Genomic DNA, 17,414 nt, shown 5'->3' with positions numbered 1-17,414 from the left:
GTGTGTGTCTGTGCATGCACTCACACGTGTGCGTGCCCACTCGCCCATTCATAAACACATGGCATGAACTCTGATTGGACAGGTTTGTGTTGGTAGCACGTCCTGATGGAGGGTGACAGTGAACAAAGTGTCATTGAGTGCCAGCCCAGAGTGTCATAGCGTGCCCCAGATCTAACCCTCGGTGTCTGTCATAGACGTGGTGGGTCTCATGGGGTGCAAGGAAAAGCCCATGTTGATGAAGGGTTTATGGGCCTGCTCTGTACACATGCCTATATTGGCAACATGTGTTGCTTGTTAAAATTGGTTATAGATTTAGATTTGATTTGATTAGACATTACGGTATGTTTAAAAGAAAGAGACTCACATAAAGAAATGTCAAAGCTATAAAAACATAAAGTCAGAGACTTATTTCTATTGAACAAAGACACTCATTGGACCATACATTATATAATCACATTTAAAACTATAAAAGTGTGCTCCTCGATCAGAGCACAGGTCTTTTGGCCTCAGGGCTTGTATCTTATGTAAACGTGTGGGTTTATCTTTCAGGATGCATGCATCAAAGCACACATTGCAAAAATGGTGTTGCTCCCAGTCCCACAACTCACAAATCAGTTCCTTTGACCCTGGTAGAAACAAACAAACAAACATCCATATTGTCTTTAGCTTTAGGGGATACGGTATACAATCATACTAGGTTTGTAAATGATCAAATTATCTTGTATTTAATCTCTGCTCCTCAGCTTGGAGGGAGGCATGGTGATCCCTACCCTATACCCCCTTGCCTTCCACCCAGTGTCCTCCTCACGGTGCATTTATACACGTACATTAAGCTTCCATCTCCTCAGAGCTGAATTAAATCTCTGCTCAATTCCATCACTCACTCCTCGTCTCTCCCTACACTGACTTCTGCACCTCAATTCCCAGCGGTGGTTTCTGCTTCCGCAGCCATGTGTGCTTCCTCCATGGAACTGTGAAGCTGCTGACTTTCCCAGTGCACTCCAGAAAGCCTCTGGGCGTGGCAGAGGTAGTCTGCATGGCACTGTGTTTATGGAAGATGGTTACCGTTTAGCATACAGTATGCATAAGAGGGACAGACTCACATTAAATGCATGCGTGCGTGCGTGCGTGCGTGCGTGCGCGCGCACACACACACACACACACACACACACACACACACACACACACACACACCACACACCACACACCACACACCACACACACACACACACAGACACACACACACACACACACACACTCACACACACTCGCGCGCGCGCGCGTTTGGAATGCCTTCCTCATCCCTTGGCTCACTGAGTTTAATGGAGAACCAGACACGCAAAATCAGCTGAGAAGTGGGAGGGGGCGGGAGAGAGAGAGAGAGGGAGAGAGAGAATTGAAGGGGGAGAAAAAAATCAATGGTGTGTTTGAAAAAAGGAAGTGTTTGATAAGCTCATAGATGTGAGTGACCTTCAGGTGCTGCTGGGTCCTTTTCATGTGCAGAGCAGATTACCCAGTGATTTTCTGCATGGAAAAATGTAATCACTGATGCATTGTGATAATTTAATTTAACATTTAAAGAAATGATAGGAAGAGGTCCCAGAGCTTTGGGCAGGCGGTGGAGAGGAGGAGGTGAGGAGGGGGTCCTGGCCAGGTCAGCATATGTCAGTTATGTGCAGGGGTGGGCCGCCACTAGGGGGTGTTAGAGATGTGGCTTCAAGGGGTTCGGCCTGTCAGATGATCACGATCACACAGCGTTACACAGTCACGACAAAGACCTTTTACTTGGTCGCACTTTGCAAGCCAGGCAACATTATCTCAGGGTGCTACAAATGTCTATCTGCATTCCTGTAAGTTCACTTAAGAAATAAAACTATAGTGTTGACTAATCATTACAAGTGGCTCTTTTTTTTGAAGAGGAAGTCCGTTTCGGTTGTAGCCAACTGCCATGACAGTAGTTGTGTGATGCCGGCTGTAGTAAACAAGTGGTGGTGGTGGATTAAACACATGCTTTTAGCCAAAGTTCATATATTTATGATATGAAAACCAGGCATCTTTGACTTAAACAATGTACACACAACAGTAGTTAATTCATTGTACAAGTTTCACGCTGGTAAAATCATCATCATCAACAACAGCTCCCCAAAAGACATTAACAGGTAGGCTACAGTACAGTACAGTACAGTACAGTACAGTACAGTACAGTACAGTACAGTACAGTACAGTACAGTACAGTACAGTACAGTACTGTAATACTGTTACTGCCTGCAAGGATGTACTTGGAGCTGTTTGGCCGCTGTGCCATTTCTGATAAACATTTAGTTCATTGAAGTGGGTCCACCGTGCACTGTGGCTACGTTGTGATGAACTCATTGAAGTGGGTCCACCGTGCACTGTGGCTACGTTGTGATGAACTCATTGAAGTGGGTCCACCGTGCACTGTGGCTACGTTGTGATGAACTCATTGAAGTGGGTCCACCGTGCACTGTGGCTACGTTGTGATGAACTCATTGAAGTGGGTCCACCGTGCACTGTGGCTACGTTGTGATGAACTCATTTAGTTAATTGAAGTGGGTCCACCGTGCACTGTGGCTACGTTGTGATGAACTCATTGAAGTGGGTCCACCGTGCACTGTGGCTACGTTGTGATGAACTCTTGAAGTGGGTCCACCGTGCACTGTGGCTACGTTGTGATGAACTCTTGAAGTGGGTCCACCGTGCACTGTGGCTACGTTGTGATGAACTCATTGAAGTGGCTCCACCGTGCACTGTGGCTACGTTGTGCTGAACTCTTGAAGTGGGTCCACCGTGCACTGTGGCTACGTTGTGATGAACTCATTGAAGTGGGTCCACCGTGCACTGTGGCTACGTTGTGATGAACTCATTGAAGTGGGTCCACCGTGCACTGTGGCTACGTTGTGATGAACTCATTGAAGTGGGTCCACCGTGCACTGTGGCTACGTTGTGATGAACTCTTGAAGTGGGTCCACCGTGCACTGTGGCTACGTTGTGATGAACTCTTAACTCTCACATTGAATTTGTGTGAGAGAAAACTGGCTTGTAAGACACGCAGTTGCGGGGATGTGTTTGTTTGAAAGCGATGTTACGTCAATCGTTGATTATATCGCACCATAATGCATCGTGACGTACGGGGGGTGGGCTATAGGTTGGGTGTGGGTGTGGGTGGGGGGGGTCGGGGGGCTGGGGGGCTGCTCGTGCAGTCCACCCCCCGGCCTGGTACTGAGTTGTTCCGCCGCTGGTTATGAGTACGGAAGAGGACTCAAAAGCAGCTAGGCAACAGGAGGCAGAACCTGTCAGTCGATCCGTCCGTCACGCCACCATATATGGCCGTCAGTCTGTCACGCCTTGTGAGTCGTGACACGCTCCATATATGAAGATCACCACACTGACCTCATCAAACCCTGCATAGCCATACATGGAGAAGACTGGATCATCACCTAGATCTGCATATATGGAGCCGGTCAGCAACTCTACATCTGACCTCAAACCTCAAACCCTTAGATCTCCAAATATGGAGCTGACCTGTTCTGACATTCCATGTGTTGATCCCCCCCCCACCCGTCCTTCCTCTTCGATGTCTCCCTTTTGACAGATACCTGTCCATTCGAAGGGCCTGCCCCAAAGTTATTAGTGCAGCCGCGCCCGGCAGCCAGCGAAAACGAGTTCTAAACAGGCCAGAAAATGAAGGCCCGGCCCTACCTGGGCCCTCATCAAACCCTGTACTCTCAAGACACTGCCCCCACTGCCACTCTTAGATCTCCATATATGGAGCTGACCTGTTCTGACATTCCATATGTTGATCTGACCTCATCAAACCCAGTACATTCAAGACACGCTCCATAGATGGCCAGTACAGAACTCGTTCCATATGTTGATCTGAACCCCAATCCCAGCAGTCTGCCATCACCTATAGGCGGATGCGTGAACGCGACCTCAGGGCATCTTACTGGTTAAACTAAACCCAGGTTCTTAACTACTATATCATCCACGAGCAGCAAAATCTTTTACTGTGCATCTGCCAGGTGTTGTGTATTGTCCTTGCCCTGTTGCTAGTACCTGGCCAGCTGGAGCCAGGCTGTGTGTGTGCGTGTGTGCGTGCGTGCATGCGTGCGTGCGTGCGTGCGCATGCGAGGGAGTGCGAGATCATGAGTTCAAAAGATAAAGCTCAGAATGAAGGAGCAGGCTCTTGATCTTTTCTTGCTCCATCAGCTGAGCTTTATTGTTCGAGGCTGAGATGCTTCTCAGCGATTTCTGCAACATGAAGAGTTTAGATGGCTGTGTTCCTGACTCTACTAATACCATTACTGCAGAGTGCTGCTCTTAGACGACTTCAACCTCGCTTTTATTGGAAATCCTTTGCGTTTATAAAGCCTTTTAGCCTTTGGCTGGTCTGTTGCACTCATAAGTCATAAATCTAGTTCTTCGCCTGGGGGCAAATACCCAATGTTTGAGTTATTGTTTATGAAAACCTGCATTTTATGTCAGTCACAGTCAGTCAGTCCGTCACGCCTCGTGACACGCTCCATGGCCGTCTCTATATATGAAGATCACGACACTGACCTCATCAAACCCTTGATTGCCATACATGGAGAAGACTGGATCATCAACCTAGATCTGCATATATGGAGCCGGCTAGCAACTCTACATCTGACCTCATGGACACCAGATTAATAGTTTAACTCATGCTTCTTAACTGTGCCGTATTCAGAAGCTCTGTTGTTTAAGCAGACACCTCACTCTTTAGGGCAAGGTTGCTTCTCGCCCCAGGGCGTCTTACTGGTTGCTATTTCAATTACAAATGTGTGTAGTATTCTGTTAAAAATAGGGTTCGTTTTCAGATGAGCTCATCTCTTTGAAGTGTTTCTTCACTAGTTGCTTTTAGCTCCACAGTTTCATTACTGCCATCCAGGCCAAAGCAACTAAAACACAAAAGATGGACAGCAAAGCAAAGAACAGGGCTGCAGTAATGCCTCTTATTTCCTCCTTAGCCAATGTCTAAACACTTGTGCTTTGTCACTGCCACTACAGTGAAGTATAAATTCACTCTTTGTCCCCCCCACGCCTCCTCTCTTGTTCTCCCTAATTCATCTCATTTCCGCCTGGTTTTGTTCCAGTCCCCACCTCCTTCCTAGTTCCTATGCAGGAGCCACTGCTCTGTATTCTGGGACCATCGTGTCTCCGGTGGAGAGTGATTGTGCCGGTGGCAGGGAGGTCAATTGGAAGAAATTGCGTTGCAGCCACCGTGAAGCTCAGGCGAGAGGGAACAAACTGGATATTAGCCCAATCCATGTAGGCTCCATGTTTACACTATCTACCACAGCCACTCCCCCTTACCTCCCCGACTAACTCTGCACGCACGCACGCACGCACGCACGCACGCACGCACGCACGCACACACGCACGCACGCACGCACGCACACACGCACACACACACACACACACACACACAGCTTCACTATGACCATGGGCGAAATAGCACGGATTGAAATTCCATACATACACGCCTAGAAAACCCCAAAATCCGTACATATATTCAGAGGCATAGCTAAGGCGGCCTTCACTAGTATAGTATTTTTATGTACGGAATTGCCAATCTGTGCTATTTCACCGTGTTCGGGGAGTTCCGGTTTGACATTATTTACGATTCTGTGCTATTGGGTTACAACTCGGACGGGGCTGAGTTGGCTGTACTGAACTTGGCAACACTCAACACGGCAACTCCACAGCCTTTAGGCCGCTTGTTGGTGTCTCCCGTGGCTCAATTTTGGTAGAGACGGCGCCCCTCCGTCATTGTCTATGGGGAGGGTTTCAGTGTAATATGTATGGATTTGGGGGGTTTATAGGTGTGTATGTACGGAATTGCAATCCGTGTTATTTCACCGTGTTCGGGTGAGACCGGGTAGAGACTTGAAATTGGAGAGACTCTGAATGCAGGTCTAGGGAAACTCTCACTGGAAACAGTGGATAGAAGGAACTGCTCATAGTGCAGCACAAAGTGATGCGATATGAGCTTGTATATCTGCTATTTTTTAATAGAAAGTATAATTTATGGCTAAATATGGCCTGTTTTAGGTTAATACTAGTGTTTGGCATTAGCAATTGCCAATTGAGACCTCTTGTTGTTGTGACAAGTAATTAACAGTGGCCTACAAAAATGTTTGTGTGAATATTTAATAGGGACAAAGCAGTGTGCAGACGGTGGTAGAACTACAACTCGTGTATAATTTATAGGCATTGACAGTGATTAGACTTGCTCGCCCGCTCTCTCTCTCTCTCTCTCTCTCTCTCTGCTTGCTTCTCTCTCCATTTCACACACACACACACACACACACACACACACACACACACACACACACACACACACACACACACACACACACACACACACACACACACACACACACACAGTCAAGTGAGGGTGTTTTTGTTTATTTTTGTTCAACCAGAACAGGTTGTCCTTTGGAATGTATCTCTTTCTCAAAGTTCTTTGAAACAACTAAAGCATTTTGATGTTTTAGAAAATGTCTAAACGGCTTTTATTCCATTCGTGGCAGTAATCCCCCTGTCAAACTCAGCAGAACAGATGAGGTGCTGATATTCTGACAGCTTGCTGCAACGCACTAATTCAGATTCTTCATTCAGTGTGTGGAGAAGTGTCACAGTGAATCTGCTGATGCACGTTATGTGCTCATTAATTCACAGACACATGTGTTTATCCTGTCCACATAAGACAGAGTCCTAATTCAATCAGCCTCCCTGGTTAGCCACACATGCTAATGCCCCAAGAATGTAATCCTGACACCAGAGTCCTATGTAGCTATTTACTGGCAACTATGGCTGCCAGGATATGGCTGCGGGCAAGTATGGAAGTTTTCGTTTTGTTGTGTTGGGGTTTTGAACGAGTTTAAGACTGGGACTTATCTGGCCCTCTGGCCTTGTGAGAACAACCATGAGTGACAATGAAAATGATGAATTCTTCTCGCGTTGTTTTCACAAACAGATTTCTGTTTCTTTGTGCCCAAGCCTGAAAGGGTGACAGTCATGGCCTCATCCCTGTCACCTTGGGCTGAGGGCCTGAGGCACAAGACAAATACCACACATGGTGGTCTGAAGAGGAGTGCTACTACAGAAATAGGCAAACTAATAATAAAAGTACGTAACTCTCTCTCTCTCTCTCTCTCTCTCTCTCTCTCTCTCTCTCTCTCTCTCTCTCTCTCTCTCTCTCTCTCTCTCTCTCTCACGGTTATTATGAAGTGTCAACATCTTCGTCGTAATTCTTGTTTAGAGTAACTTTGTTTTGATAATTAACCCTGCAATGTGTGTATATATATCTTTTTTTAAACATCATCATTGATGTTCATTGTTTAGTCTTGCAATGCCATTGGTCATGATATTTGCATATACATACCCAGAAATTCTTCAACTTCAAAAAAACTTTTGAAGTTAAACATTTTTCAAATGATCGTCCGTCAACGTGGAACGATATTTGGACTTAACACCCTCCGCGCCATTGCCGACGATTAAAGTCAATTGAAGCCTAATTTTGATACTGACGCTTAACGCCATTGCCGACGGCCTTCGGCAATTGAGCTTTTATAGCGCGTTCGATTGCTCGAGCCAAAATGCTACTCACGTTAGCCGGTTAGCTAGCTGTGTTGTTAGCACAGCACTGGATCGCCCATCTTAGATCGTCGTCGCCATAAGAATCCATTCTATCCATTTCTTTCAATCGCCTGTATCTCCTATTCCTTGTCCCAGATGGCATTTTGGTCAAAACAGCGTTTCTTTGACGGCACAGATCTGACGATCTGGAGCTCTGCAGAGCTCCGGTCTGGAATGATTCACATTGTAAACAAGGCCGGCCTAGCTCCGTGTAAATTCCTAACTTAGGCCTACTGCTAGTGAAGCGGAAATGGTGGCTTTTCAAAATAAGAGCTCAAATTAAAAAAAATGCTTTGAGTTTTCAGGTCGCTCAACTTTGTCCTTCTCAGTTCACTGTTGGGAGGGAATTCGCTGTTGTAGCCTACTTTTTATGAAGTGATGTAAAATGCCTCTCCACATTTCCTTTCTTTGCAAAGACGCTGACATTGCATATAAGGCAAACGCAGTTGGAATGTGACATCGTGAAAAAATAATCTTCTTCCCACTCTGCATGGAAGTGATATGTTTTAGGCTTCTTTGCCGCGCGCATCTTGCTATATGAACAATGATGGATAGATATCCTTTTAATTTGTTTGTTTAACAACAGAACAGACCCGACGTTCGTGTTCCCCACACTTGAAAACAAGGCACTGCATTGTGGGGGGGTTTAAAGCCGCCGGCGCGCCGCCGCCTGCCCGAGGCGAGGATTGTTTTGTTTTTTTCATGGCAGGGCCAAGCGGTCTACCTGCGCAGCGCTTGCGATCGACTTGTCGACCACGATCGACGTAATGGGCACCCCTGGTCTAGAACATGTACATTTATTATTGTGAAAGATATCCCCCAAATGTAAATTATTAATTTATTATTATTATTTTAATAATTATTATAAATGTGCATAACATTTGCATAAATCTTCTTTTTTTTAACATTCTGCATTCATGACAAATTATCTAAGCACTTCTGCTTTTCACAAACACTACATGTAAACCATAAAATATACTGTATATAGATTACACTCAAAGGTGACGGCAGAGTTGGAAGGGAATACAGGGCCAAAGGGTGTTGTTTTCTAGTCTTTATAATGTATGCACTTGCATGCATCAATACTTGTGCGTGTGCACATTAAAGCAAGGCAGGGGTTGAGGAGGAATGGCTGCAGAGCGTGTGTGAGTGCATCTCTGGGGTTCAGCTGTCCAGTGCATGGCTGACTGATGCTCTCTGCCTGGCCGCCACTGCTCTCCCCGAACGCAAAACACCAGCATCTCATATAAACAAGTGCTGCTGGTGTGTTTAGCCCCGGGGCCACCTCAGATCAACAATATTAATGTACTCCAAATATTAGTTTTCTCCCTCGTTACTGAACTGTCTGTGTGTGTGTGTGTGTGCGTGTGCGTGTGCGTGTGCGTGTGCATGTGCGCGCGTGTGTGTGCGTGTGTGTAGGTGCGTGTGCGCGTGCGTGTTCGCCGGATTCGATTGGATACCTCCATCAGATCACCTCCTTTGTGATCTTATGCACATCAGGTGCTCTAGTTATTCGTGCATGAAGAGAGTTGGTCTACGACCATGGAGGTTTTCCTTGTCTCTTGCATATTAATGCAACGCACTCATTTTGTGCTGAGGAATAGAAATGCAGTTAGACACCGATCACGACAGTCACACTGAACAGTTGCTCCACGCTAAGCCTAAGTGGTACTGTAGAATATTTAATAGAGGAAAGAGAGGAGAGCCGTGCGTCGTGAAGTCTCCATCTGCTCCAAAGTGCAGCTCTGACACTTTCAATCTGTTCTCCTTCCCACTCACCCCCCCCCCCCACACACACACACATACCTCCACCACCAACCCAACCCCATCTTTCGCTCTCCCTTCTCTATTATAGCAACCCTCCTTTATCTTCCACCCATGTCTGTCTCTTCTTTCTCACGGACAATGTCTCTCTCTCTGACTCTCTTACTGTAATCATACATCTATCTTGGCGACAGGGCCTTGGCATAGCTCCCAGAATAGGGCCACTACGTACCTGTTAAAGAAACTACTTGAATAAATACTTGTAGTATGTTTATTATTGTTGATTTTTGCTACAGTCCCTGCCCCCAAGTGACTGTTGACAGTCACCTGACACAATGAGCAAAGAATTGATTGTTGTTTTTTTTCCCCCCTGATGTCTTCCCCCCCGACAGTAATGACATTGTGACAGTTTGGTTGTGCGTTTATTTATGTTTTTTCCTGGAGGGACCATGGGAAACATTCTGTGCTGTTTGGAGACCATAGAAGAAGAATAACCAACGTGACCACTTCCTCCCGTGGGCACAGGGACCTGCGGAGGCTGCGGTGGAAGTTGTTTCTCTCTCTTTCCCTCGCTGTTAAATGCACTGTAAGCGTCTTCCTTCTCTTCCCATGCAGACATGCAGAGAAAAGGTCCACGTTTTTAAACCACTAGGAATGTTTTAGTTTTTGGAGCCATGAGAATATATTTTGTGTTGTCTTTTCTTATTTTTCTGGGGAGGGGGGTTGTGGGGGGGAGTCCCCTCTCTCCACTGAGAGAGGGGACTCAGGGCAACATTCCTGACTTGAACAACAAATGCTTCTGAAGCATGGGAGAGGACAGCTTACACTGTGTTAATTTAATTCAGAGTTAAAGTGGTCTGTAGGGTCCATTTCCGCATGCTCAGAGTTAAGTTAAGTCTCAGGATTTTGCAGTGCACATTTAAGTGCAAGGTCTCAGTTGCAGTAGAGATGAGTTTATCCCACGATTTTGTAACCCATTTTTTCACCAGGTGCCAATTGCCTAAACTGTAATCCTGGCTGTACTCCCTCTGCCAACTTGGGGAGAGCCCCGAACTGAGCTCATGCTTCCTTCAATGCATGGCATGCAATGAGCAGGCCACTTCTTATCACCTGACGGGGGGGTTTCCCCAGTAGGACATACAGTAGCACGTGGAAGGAACATGTTATTCCAACCAGTTTCTTTCACCTCCATCAGGTGCCTCGGCTGACCAGGGGGAGGCAGTATAGAGACCAGGAGCACGTAACTTTGGGAAAGTGGCTTGTTTACAACTGAAACGGACTTCCTGTGCACTAACTTCCTCTTCAAAATAAGAACCACATGTAATGATTAGTCAACACTAGTTTTATTTCTAAGTCTACTTACAGGACATTAACGTCACATTTGAGTTCCTTTTGAATGCCTGAAATATTTTTGAGTTAAAAAAACGAATGGTTCAATCCCATTCATTAAGATTCGAGTGCCAACCCTAACGAGCGAAGGTTCGAACCCTGAATGTTCGGGGACAGCCTTAATGTGTATGTGTGTGTGTGTGTGTGTGTGTGTGTGTGTGTGTGTGTGTGTGTGTGTGTGTGTGTGTGTGTGTGTGTGTGTGTGTGCGTGCGTGCGTGCGTGCGTGCGTGCGTGCGTGCGTGCGTGCGTGCGTGCGTGCGTGCGTGCGTGCGTGCGTGCGTGCGTGCGTGCGTGCGTGCGTGCGTGCGTGCGTGCGTGCGTGCGTGCGTGTGTGTGTCTGCGTGCGTGCGTGCGTGCGTGCGTGCGTGCGCGCATGTGTGTGTGTGTGTGTGTGTCGTGTTGGTGCCGTGTATGAAAAAAATCTATATTTCCTTTGTCTTCAGCACACCAAACCCCCTGTGTGTGAGTGATTGCTTTGCTCTCTTGTTGTGTGTGAAATCCCGAGCCGTGTGATTGGCTGTCTCAGACATATGTCCCCATCCTTCAAACCAGCAGCAGCACGTTGCAGGGAGACGATGAATGGAAGACGTATAAGGATGAGATACAGGAGAATATGGGGATATCAGAAGGACCATGATACATTTGAAAGAAATACACCTAAAGACACACACGTACAATATCTGTCCTCACACATCTGTTGTATTACTTACTTAATCCTCTTCGTCCCAAGTGGGACATAAGGCTTCGACGATCTGCCTCCATGGAGACCTAGCTGTCTTGAGCTGCATGCTGTGCCTCGCCGCATCTGTACGGTTCATCAACTTATGCTCAGCTGTCACAGTTGCTGCTGGACATAGAATGGGGATGTAAAAGGAGTCGAATAGAGAGGAGGTTCATAAAAAGGAGATAAATGGGAGATGCTAATGACGCACGAGGGGCCGAAGCAGGACACGGTAGCGGTAGAGGTGAAGCTGGGTCGTCATGACAGAGAGAGACTTGTGGAGGCACAGAATGAAGAAAAGCCTCACGAATGTTCTTTGACTTTTGACATTATGAAATGGTTGGAAATGGAAAAGTTTGAAATGCCATCTTACCATTTTGTCTCCATCTCTCTTGTTTCTAACTTGCACTGATACGGCATCAAAATGTCAGAGTTATTACTGCATCATTTGCACAGTCTGCCCTCAACTGTGCATATGTTTTTCACCTGTTATTTTAGCAGGCCTGCCTGTCTCCTGTGTTGTTTTATCTGCCCACACATGCACACACGCACGCACACACGCATGTACGCACACTTCCATCTTGTCACTCAAGCACAATTGTTTTGTGAATACAGAAGCATCTCTGCCCTGCTGCACATCTTCGCTGAGTTCAGCAGGAAGTGTGTGCATTTGGATGACAGGAAGTGTGTTAATTTGACTGGCAGCATGCCTTCCCACAGATTTTCACATCCTGTGTGCCTGTGCCGATCCCGAGGGTGCTGGTTGGTGATGAGCGCCCACGGGCAAAAAACATACAAAAACGTGTGTCTGTGTGTGTGTGAGTAATGTAAAACGGTATGTCCAAAACACAATTACATTTCAGGAAATGGAAAAAGGATTGTTCCAATAATAACAGCTAGCCGCAATAAAAGAGTTAATGTATAATGTAATTACATTTACAAACTAATGTTTTCAATTAATTGTAGTGGTCCAATATTTGCCTCTGAGATGTAGTGAAGTAGAAGTAAAAAATAATAATACAAAAAAATATGGAGTGCCGTGATTTTGTATTTCTTCACAGTTTTTCATGTGTTTATGACCCTTTGGTGTGGTTTAGAAAAACTAAACTCCTTAAAATAATACCTGATAATTATGTTTCTGGGTGGAAACAAATCTGTACTTATACAATAGCCTACTTGAGTAAATCCACTTTCCACCACTGAATGTTAGTATGCATCCCTGAATACACATGTGTTGCCATCCTGATGTTTTGACATGTCCCCAACACATGTGTTGTCGTCCTGATGTTTTGACATGTCCCCAACACATGTGTTGTCGTCCTGATGTTTTGACATGTCCCCAACACATGTGTTGCCATCCTGATGTTTTGACATGTCCCCAACACATGTGTTGTCGTCCTGATGTTTTGACATGTCCCCAACACATGTGTTGTCGTCCTGATGTTTTGACATGTCCCCAACACATGTGTTGTCGTCCTGATGTTTTGACATGTCCCCAACACATGTGTTGGCGTCCTGATGTTTTGACATGTCCCCAACACATGTGTTGGCGTACTGATGTTTTGACATGTCCCCAACACATGTGTTGGCGTCCTGATGTTTTGACATGTCCCCAACACATGTGTTGTCGTCCTGATGTTTTGACATGTCCCCAACACATGTGTTGTCGTCCTGATGTTTTGACATGTCCCCAACACATGTGTTGTCGTCCTGATGTTTTGACATGTCCCCAACACATGTGTTGTCGTCCTGATGTTTTGACATGTCCCCAACACATGTGTTGTCGTCCTGATGTTTTGACATGTCCCCAACACATGTGTTGTCGTCCTGATGTTTTGACATGTCCCCAACACATGTGTTGGCGTCCTGATGTTTTGACATGTCCCCAACACATGTGTTGGCGTACTGATGTTTTGACATGTCCCCAACACATGTGTTGGCGTCCTGATGTTTTGACATGTCCCCAACACATGTGTTGTCGTCCTGATGTTTTGACATGTCCCCAACACATGTGTTGTCGTCCTGATGTTTTGACATGTCCCCAACACATGTGTTGTCGTCCTGATGTTTTGACATGTCCCCAACACATGTGTTGTCGTCCTGATGTTTTGACATGTCCCCAACACATGTGTTGTCGTCCTGATGTTTTGACATGTCCCCAACACATGTGTTGTCGTCCTGATGTTTTGACATGTCCCCAACACATGTGTTGTCGTCCTGATGTTTTGACATGTCCCCAACACATGTGTTGTCGTCCTGATGTTTTGACATGTCCCCAACACATGTGTTGTCGTCCTGATGTTTTGACATGTCCCCAACACATGTGTTGCCATCCTGATGTTTTGACATGTCCCCAACACATGTGTTGTCGTCCTGATGTTTTGACATGTCCCCAACACATGTGTTGTCGTCCTGATGTTTTGACATGTCCCCAACACATGTGTTGTCGTCCTGATGTTTTGACATGTCCCCAACACATGTGTTGCCATCCTGATGTTTTGACATGTCCCCAACACATGTGTTGCCATCCTGATGTTTTGACATGTCCCCAACACATGTGTTGTCATCCTGATGTTTTGACATGTCCCCAACACATGTGTTGTCGTCCTGATGTTTTGACATGTCCCCAACACATGTGTTGTCGTCCTGATGTTTTGACATGTCCCCAACACATGTGTTGTCGTCCTGATGTTTTGACATGTCCCCAACACATGTGTTGTCGTCCTGATGTTTTGACATGTCCCCAACACATGTGTTGTCGTCCTGATGTTTTGACATGTCCCCAACACATGTGTTGCCATCCTGATGTTTTGACATGTCCCCAACACATGTGTTGTCGTCCTGATGTTTTGACATGTCCCCAACACATGTGTTGTCGTCCTGATGTTTTGACATGTCCCCAACACATGTGTTGTCGTCCTGATGTTTTGACATGTCCCCAACACATGTGTTGCCGTCCTGATGTTTTGACATGTCCCCAACACATGTGTTGCCATCCTGATGTTTTGACATGTCCCCAACACATGTGTTGTCATCCTGATGTTTTGACATGTCCCCAACACATGTGTTGCCATCCTGATGTTTTGACATGTCCCCAACACATGTGTTGCCGTCCTGATGTTTTGACATGTCCCCAACACATGTGTTATCGTCCTGATGTTTTGACATGTCCCCAACACATGTGTTATCGTCCTGATGTTTTGACATGTCCCCAACACATGTGTTATCGTCCTGATGTTTTGACATGTCCCCAACACATGTGTTGTCGTCCTGATGTTTTGACATGTCCCCAACACATGTGTTGCCATCCTGATGTTTTGACATGTCCCCAACACATGTGTTGTCGTCCTGATGTTTTGACATGTCCCCAACACATGTGTTGCCGTCCTGATGTTTTGACATGTCCCCAACACATGTGTTATCGTCCTGATGTTTTGACATGTCCCCAACACATGTGTTATCGTCCTGATGTTTTGACATGTCCCCAACACATGTGTTATCGTCCTGATGTTTTGACATGTCCCCAACACATGTGTTGTCGTCCTGATGTTTTGACATGTCCCCAACACATGTGTTGCCATCCTGATGTTTTGACATGTCCCCAACACATGTGTTGCCATCCTGATGTTTTGACATGTCCCCAACACATGTGTTGCCATCCTGATGTTTTGACATGTCCCCAACACATGTGTTGCCATCCTGATGTTTTGACATGTCCCCAACACATGGGTTGTCGTCCTGATGTTTTGACATGTCCCCAACACATGTGTTGTCGTCCTGATGTTTTGACATGTCCCCAACACATGTGTTGTCGTCCTGATGTTTTGACATGTCCCCAACACATGTGTTGTCGTCCTGATGTTTTGACATGTCCCCAACACATGTGTTGTCGTCCTGATGTTTTGACATGTCCCCAACACATGTGTTGTCGTCCAGATGTTTTGACATGTCCCCAACACATGTGTTGGCGTCCTGATGTTTTGACATGTCCCCAACACATGTGTTGGCGTCCTGATGTTTTGACATGTCCCCAACACATGTGTTGTCGTCCTGATGTTTTGACATGTCCCCAACACATGTGTTATCGTCCTGATGTTTTGACATGTCCCCAACACATGTGTTATCGTCCTGATGTTTTGACATGTCCCCAACACATGTGTTGTCGTCCTGATGTTTTGACATGTCCCCAACACATGTGTTGTCGTCCAGATGTTTTGACATGTCCCCAACACATGTGTTGGCGTCCTGATGTTTTGACATGTCCCCAACACATGTGTTGGCGTCCTGATGTTTTGACATGTCCCCAACACATGTGTTGTCGTCCTGATGTTTTGACATGTCCCCAACACATGTGTTATCGTCCTGATGTTTTGACATGTCCCCAACACATGTGTTATCGTCCTGATGTTTTGACATGTCCCCAACACATGTGTTGTCGTCCTGATGTTTTGACATGTCCCCAACACATGTGTTGGCGTCCTGATGTTTTGACATGTCCCCAACACATGTGTTGTCGTCCTGATGTTTTGACATGTCCCCAACACATGTGTTATCGTCCTGATGTTTTGACATGTCCCCAACACATGTGTTGTCGTCCTGATGTTTTGACATGTCCCCAACACACATGTCCCCAACACGTTCCTCGCTTGTCACTGATATGTCACTGATGGGTGACTGGCATTATTCCCACGTGTCCTCTCTGTGGGTCATAGGCACGAGGCCAAAGGGCGTGTCATGAGTTGAACTTTACTACAATTGGTTCCACTCTTGTGTTATCATTGGTGAAGTTAATATTTGGTTGATGCTTGTTGGGAACGATTCCCATTAGGAATGCATGCCCTTCCATTTGCAATACCGGTAATTGTATTTAATGTAAACGGTGAGGTTCTCTTACGAGCCCCTTAGGGTTTCCTTTCTAACTATTCTGTCATCTTTCTCATGGAAATAACTAGTATATTATGCATACAGTATGTGGTCTACATTTTCTGTTGTGCAAATCAAATAAATCTAAGATGATCATTTGGACGGTTATGCGGGGAAAAGGCATGCACGCATGCGCACACACATTCTGTGCATGTATTCATCTTTAGAGAGTGAAACAAGCCGGTACGGTAAACAAGGTTGATGTGTTCATTAGAATGCCGTTCAGCATTCAGAATGCGAGGTGGAAACAGAAGGAGTCCTAATGGTTTCTACTGCAGGGGTCATTTTCTGGGTGTCAGGTCCAGGGGATGTCAACCATGTGATCTGGTTGGGAGAAAACGCTTCAGGCAGGCATGGAAATGCAGGCACGCGATCTCTTTTGCCATCTCTGACACTGTCTGTATAGCTGTTGATGGGCTGGGGGTTTGGGCTTGGGGGTTTGTGTCAGATGACAGAATGGATCCTGGAGGTGTGGGATACAGATACAACAAATTGAAACATGAAACAGTGTATGTCCTACTTGTATTTAAATTTTATTTTGAGAAGAAAACACACACACACACACACACACACACACACAAACACACACACACACACACACACACACACACACACACACACACACACACACACACACACACACTCACACTCACACTCACACTCACACTCTCACACTCACACTCACACTCACACTCACACTCACTCATCCTTCGTTGCAAGTATCCTCAATCTGCATATTTCTCTCTCTTCCCCCCATCTCTCTTCAATTCAAAACTATTGATGTGTTACAGATAGCAAAATAAAGCAGATTTTAGTTTTGGTCGTGACTCATCGTGTTTCCAAACTGTTTGGGTGTAGGGTGTACGTGTCTGTTTTGGTACAGTGGGCAGGTCGTTAAAAAGTGTATAGCTCTTCTCCACCATGCAGTCTGTC

Source organism: Electrona antarctica (genome assembly GCF_951216825.1).
Source record: "Electrona antarctica genome assembly, chromosome: 2".
In the NCBI taxonomy this organism is placed as follows: Eukaryota; Metazoa; Chordata; class Actinopteri; order Myctophiformes; family Myctophidae; genus Electrona; species Electrona antarctica.
Note: the sequence above shows the minus strand (reverse complement) of the source record.